This window comes from Trachymyrmex septentrionalis, unplaced genomic scaffold (genome assembly GCF_001594115.1).
Source record: "Trachymyrmex septentrionalis isolate Tsep2-gDNA-1 unplaced genomic scaffold, Tsep1.0 scaffold13, whole genome shotgun sequence".
Taxonomy (NCBI): Eukaryota; Metazoa; Arthropoda; class Insecta; order Hymenoptera; family Formicidae; genus Trachymyrmex; species Trachymyrmex septentrionalis.
In genome coordinates, this window is record NW_017304438.1 from 4,392,031 (window position 1) to 4,399,575 (window position 7,545).

The 7,545-nt window shown below is 29.3% G+C and overlaps 1 protein-coding gene across 5 annotated transcripts in view; it reads right to left on the reverse strand.

The window, feature by feature from the left end:
* Nucleotides 1-7,545, reverse strand: part of LOC108756882 (hemicentin-1) — a 175,052-nt gene that overhangs the window by 165,818 nt on the left and 1,689 nt on the right. The gene's annotated exons all lie outside the window — the stretch shown is intronic.

Genomic DNA, 7,545 nt, shown 5'->3' on the forward strand with positions numbered 1-7,545 from the left:
AGAGTTCTTTTATGACGTTAAAAAATTTTTATTCTTTTTGCAACTTTTATCATGTCATTCATAAGAATACGTTATATAATAGAATCGATATAAATCATCACGGCTTTAAATGATTAGCGGAAAGAAATACATAAATTGATGACTTTACAATAGAATCTTTTAATGATTAATTATAATATTTAATTAATTTATTTTATATCTCTATAAACCATTCTTTTTTATCTTGCCTGATGTTGTACTGAAATAGCTTATGTTGAAATACGAAAAATTGCTTAATTGAATAAAGTATGTGAGTTTAGTCTATTCTGCATACTTCGGAGAGAACAAATGTTCTCAGATGTGACTGAAGCTTTTATATGACAACATGTAGAGTCTTTTCAAACAAGTCAGTAAGTTTGTGGATATTAAAAGTTTTATTATTAATGTTCAAAAACGATTTCGATAAAAATTACACGATAAAAATTGTACAAATTTATTATATCCATCAACTAAAATTATTATTGTCGATGTCTTTTATCATCTTAGTCTAAGAAAATACAAGTCACGGACTGTAATCTAAAACGTTAGTCTTGTGTATACTATACGGTAGGTTATACGTATTCGATTTTTCAATATATATTTTTAACAATGGTCAGGCATGTTAACACTATTAATTAAATTATTTTAATCAATATTGATCGTGCATATTTTATTTTGGATAACAATGATATTTCATTGTCTCTTAATATTATCGATTAATAACAATATGCCATATTTTTTTATATGGCTTAAAATTTTGCCCAACTATTGTCAAAAATATGATTTTATTAATAATATAATATTTCAGTAAAAATTCCGCAATTTATAACTCTTGGTGAAAAACAAAAATTCTTTCCACGACAATATATGTGTCATAATATATAATACGGATGTCATACTAAATTCGGGTGTAATGTTTCGTAAACCATTGCTTTCCCTTTCTCATAAAAAAAATAATTATATCTATTTCATAAATTTAGAGCTGTATAAATTTGTCTATAATTCTGACTTCTAATGATATCAATACTTATTTAAAAAAAAACGGATTATTAAAATTATATTATATAAATTATTTCATTTATATATAAATTACTTGTGTGTGTAAAAATCGTGCTCTAGTTTAAACCTGATCTTCATAATTATATTCATAATGCATATTGCTTTTATGAAATTATACATATTTCTCATTATAATAATATTACTGAAAAAAGTATATCAAGTAACATTGGATAAAGTTTCATAATTATCAAAAAATATGTTACAATCATAAATTTCTTAATTATGCTACTTATATGCAGCTCTTTAAGATGTTTATTAGCATCAATATCATTAAATCATTTGTTAATTTAATTTGTGATATTACTCCAATTAAAAATTTCAAGACTGAAAATTATAAAGCGCAGAATTGGATATGTATAAAAATTCTTATAAAAATATTATTTAAATCTAACTCAAATCGAAGTTCTTCTCATTACTTGTGCATTCACAGTGGTCTAATATTGTTTATTATTATCTATTTATATCTGCTTATGTTTGTATTAGATTTAACTTATCACTTACTTTTTTTTAATATCATAAACACAGCTTGGAAAATATATATGCACACATTTGAGTTTATTGGAAACTTGTATCACTTTACGGTAATATACAGCATATACGTGTGGGCAGAGAGTACATACACATATGTCGATATATATAATCTTTCTATTCTAGAATAGACATATATCGTAAGACTATTCATCGAATCCGCAAACTAACTCGCTTTATCGATGCTTTGCCTAAAATTTACATTGACCGAAATTCGTATCACTCGATACGTTTCGATAAGGATTATCCCTTCAAGTGTAAATTTATAATTGGAAAACCAAAAGACCATAGCCGTGTGAGTTGCGCAATTGTAGACGAAGGTAAACGTACTTGCTGGTAAACTGTACGATTCGCAATTAGGTAACGTCTGAGATTTTGCATAGTTTACGAGGCAATAGAGTTAGGATTTTTGCAACAATTCTAGTGCGAAATAACAAAAAGAATTATACGTACTTTATGACACAGTGCCTTTGTTATGCGCGACACTCAATATGTAGAGATATACGTATATCGCTGCGAGTACCGGGGGCGAAAAGTACGCACCTAAATATTATTATCGTGTGAACCTGCGATGAGGGTAATTATTTCCGTCTGCAGCACACTTACCGTGAAATGAGCCGGCGCCATCGGGGATGACGCCAAAGTTATGTAAGGCATACATACACTACACCTATATCCAAAAACTTATTTCATTTAAACTTCCCAAGCTAGCGGAATTGATAAGCGTGAAATAGAACCGCGATGTTTTCGTGCGTTTCTATTGTTATGTAAGAGTGCGAGTGAGTAACACAAAACTTGAGATTATACGAGGTAATTATATATAATGCTCTCACGGTCAATTTAATAAATACAAATGTACTTTAGGAGTAATAAATTTTTTATTTTGCCCCCCCCCCCCTCCCGTATACGCAATTTTAAACATGCAATTTGAAAATTAATAATATAAGGATCATGCAATCCTTTTATTTTTTGGACAACAATTTTATTTTTAAATAGACTCAATTTTTCAATTTTATTTTCACAATCGTTATTATTAAAATAATTAATAATTATTTAGATAAAATACGATCTCTTTATCTGCCAAGAGAAAACAAATTGTGATCTTAAATATTTATGTCTAAAACGATACGTTTAAGAGCATCGTATAAAGAAGTGTCTATTTACAGAACTCGTTGCTCATGGCTCGTTAATTCACATAATTATTCCGAATAATTGTGCCGCTACTCTGTTAAGAGTGGAAATGTCCACTCTTAAGTCAAGTAGCTTATTAAAATAACGTTAAAAAAAAAATACAAGAAGACATGGCATTATCGAGGGAATCCGTACTTTTGCTTACCTTTATGCAAAAGTTTCAATGAGAAGTAAGTATTTAGACGTATTTCTATTCACAGTGTGAATGTTATTAATATCTCTCGACAGTATCCTTCTAAATGTAAATTGATAAAACTTTACAAAAGTTATCAGAAGTTCTGATTGCCGCGAAACAAAGTCTGAAACGAAACTAGTAACAAACTATTTCCGTGACAAAAGCCTCACTATATTATAGTTCACTTTCATCGCGCAAAGCGAAATAATACTTGCGAAATAGTGATATCACGATACTCGTGAAAATATATGATTTCGCAGTTCATAAACTTAGGTGTTCTATTACGAAGCAATGCATAAATTTAACGCATTAATTTTAACGCGACAAAATTTACAGTTGGAGACACTTCTAGTCAATAATCAAATGGTTTATGCAAAGAATAAATTTTAACTTGACGTAAGATTTAAAAAATATTAAAAATAAATTTTTATTTTAAAAATTTAATTCACATATAATAATGTAAAAAAATAATAAAAGAGAGATATTAATTAATAATTGTATATATATATATGATTTGTTTTTATTACGGCTTAAGAGAATAATAAAAGTTCGCCTTATTTAAACGTTTCACGTTTCTCATTAATATTTTTAACAATTATCATCAAAACAATATTGCTCTGAATCATGTTGTTTACTTTTAAAAAAAGTTTGTAGATTTTTTATATTTTTACTATTTTGATATATTTATCATTTTGATAACAAATACACATAAATCTGAATGTACTAAAAAAAAAAGAATATATTCGTCGTACCTGTGACTCCTACTTTCTACCTCCTTCTATGACGATGCAGTATGTTGGTGTGATCGTTCAGAAAATATACCAAGAACTTTCCATGCATAGAAAATGTGAAAAAGTATGGAATTCGTATTACATATGTTATATATATATCGTAACTCTGGTACTTCTTTGTAGCAAAGCTTTCGTTTCAATCGTTTCACGTTTCTTTTCCCAAGTCAAAAATATTTACTAAGTTTTATATGAATCTAAAATACTTGCGAATTAGAATTTGCATCACGAATACATATGATATAAATAATATCATATTTTTATGAAAAAAATGAATAGACATCTTTAAAAAGTTTATTATTAGAGACTGACAAGCTGAAAAGCTTTTTCGTTTATTACACAATGTTGCATTGCAAATTATAAAGAAAAAGTTACAAAAAAATTATGCTACAATATAATAAATCTACATATATATTAAATTATATTGTTATATTTTATGTAATCATTTTTATTATATGGCTATTATAAAAATTACAATAATAAATAATAACGCATTAAAAAATATTCAGCTAAATGTTTTTTCTTTGATGTGTTTTTTGCATTATTTTTTATTTAATTAAAATAATTTAAATGTACCATGGAAATATTTATGTATATTTAAAAACAAAATATTCATTTTAAAACAATTAAATTAGATACGTTTTAAATTAAAAGGTTAATAAAGAAAATACTATTTATATTAAACTTCATAATATCAACAGTTTATTTTGTAACTAATTTATATAAATTAGTATTTTAATTTATTAAAAATAATTTGTATAAACCTATGAATAAGTTTTGCACATATTTTTCTTATATATTAAATTCTTATATTTATTAATTAAACATACTATATATTTCTTTTCGTTGAATTTAGCGGATCTCAATTCCTAATTTTATACATTAAGAAAAATTTCTGAAAATGAACGAAACAGTAAATTCTGATCATATCAAAGAATTCCAATCATCATTTGGACATTTGGTTATCTCGATTGGAATTCTGATCAATATGATCAGAATTTATTGTGTGGTTCGTCCATTTTCAACCAAAAATTTTTCGCAGTATTGAATCACATTATGAAATAATAAGCATATAACTTTTGTAATTTACATTATTCGAATGTATGTCTATTATTGCTATGCAGATACGACATATCGCGTTCCATACAATGTCGCCGCTTTTAGAAAGCTTGTGTAGCACTTGCTTTCCTTGTACTTTTGCCACATGCGAACGCGACCTACCGTATTATATTTATTTCCAAGCAAGCGGCCACACAGATTTAGAACTTACTTGGGACTTGGCCAACACGTGATGTGCTTTCAGATTACTAAAATTTGAAGCATTTCCGACGTAATTACGCGCACAACGTAATAGATTTATATAATACATTTAAGATTTTATTTCAAAATATCGTATCATAAATTAATTCTATCAGAATGTGATGAAAGAATTGCGTTCTTAAATCAGTTTAGAACCATAAAGTATTTATTATTTTTAATAATACATGTCTTATATACTTATCATTTTAAAAAATTGGACAATGATACGTGAATTTCTATATATAATATTATTTCTGTTGTATCAAAGATTTATCGTAGATAAATAATTACTCGTCAAAATATTTCTTTATTGTATTATAATTTTTCACGATTGAAGGTTGCGGTATTATTACGCAGATTATTACGCAGAATACTTCAGTTGCAATTTTAGTTGTGTTTTAATATCCCATACAGGTAATCTTTCCCTGAACGTATCAATGACACGCGATGATATATAGCGCGCACACAGTTCCAAATTGTTTCGTGCAACGAAAGTTACGGTACTAACGCCGCAAAACGGCGTTAAGTGATTTTCAGGATGTCGTTTATATGCAAAGATATACATCAGTGACGAAAGCAGCTCGCGACGATTTATACATTTTTTTCCGTACCAGATATCTACGTATGCATCGTGTATAATAGCGTAGATAGGATCAGCGTAAATTTATTCTTCATGGATATTTAAAGAGTCCGCTCATCGCATGTGATATATTGATGTAGTAGCTGCATATCGCTATTTTTAAATTCCAATAAGACTTCTTTACTAAAGCGTATAAACAAAACGATTGATTTTTCAGGATTTTAATATAAATAGAAAAGTTATCCCACCATAGTTTACAATATTGCGGAATGTCGTACAGCATAAAAAGATTCTGTATAACATCTAAGATAAAAGAAGTGATAGGGGGGCATTTGTCTCGTAGAGGGTAGCTGATCGATCTTCGTGAAATCCGTGATCTCAGTTTGCACTTTCGTGCGACGTCAAAGTGTAATAATACACGTTCGAGATTGGAACGCAGACGTAGAAGATACGAAAATATTTTCCGTTCTTTCTCGTCGCAAATTCACAGCGATGCGCAATCGAGGACAGTCTTTTTTCACTCGATCGGGAGTTTGATTACGAGCGCGGTAGTGCATACAATGTATCGAATAACATGGGCGCGTATACATCGCGGTTGCAGTAAACGCGGTGTATGGCGTGCGACTTGAATTTTTCCCGCAGCCCCTCAAGATGTACAGATACCACGTCCGTTTCTTTCCCTTTCATCTGATTTTCAATGGCCGTGCATACATCCGGGGGCTGTGCGCGACGGGTGGCGGCTATTATTCCACGGCCTTGAACACGCGAGGCCCCCGTCCTAGAATACGCCAGGAGTTGCAGCAACGGCGCGAACGTTTGCCACGTTCGTGCAACATTAAAATCTCGTTTCGCTGAATCGCAGGTGGGACAGCCGGACGTTGCTTTTCCACGGGGGAAATTATACTCGCGTATAAAAGCATTTTTCTCTGAATTTCTGGTCGCTGAGCATTATTGTTTTCTCCACCCGTCGGCCGGCTTCCTTCCGTCGAGCTTTTCAACTCTTCAGACAAGCATTAAGAAGTCTGACGCTGTTTCTTGGCTTGTACATTTTCTTCCATCCTAATTCTCGTCATTTTCACGAACAATTTTGACAACATATTTTATTTTTGTTTCTTTTTTCGCTTTTTAATGGCATCATAAACATACTTATTTCCAAATTTATAATACACAAACATATAATAACATATATTTGTTATTAATATAATATGTTATATACAGGAAGTCCCAAAATAATCATAATTCCAAATATTTCATGGGCAAGTAGAGCGGACTAAACTGATTGTGAGTCGAAAAGTTCTATATCATGTTGCAATTTTTGCAATAGTTAACAATTATTAAAAATTGCCGAAAATTGATTTTCAATAATTTTTTACTCAAATGCTATTAACTTTACAGAAAAACTGCAAGAGACAAAAATTGTTTATTTTCTTCTCATATATATATAAAACTCTAAGAATGTTTTTAGAATTTTTTCAGAATTTTTTAATACCGTATTTTCTCATGTTGGTAAAAATAAGAAAATGTAATACTAAAAAGTTGATAAAAAATTCTGAAAAAATTCTTAGAGCTTTATGAGAAGAAAATGCACCAAATTTTTGTCTCTCGCAATTTTTCTGTAAAGTTGATAGTATTTGAATGAAAAATGATCAAAGACCAATTTTCGACAATATTTAGCAATTAATATCTTGTTAACTATTGCGAACATTGTAAAATAGTAAAGGACTTTTCGGCTCAGTTTAGTCCGCTCTACCTGCCCATGAAATACAATATTTGGCGACATCCTGTGTAAATATAAATATATGTTCTATATAAATATAAATTTAATTTTGTAATGTTATATTGGAATAATAAAACATTATATATATATTAGGTGTTGGAATTAATTCGTAGCGTTTTACAAGAGATGG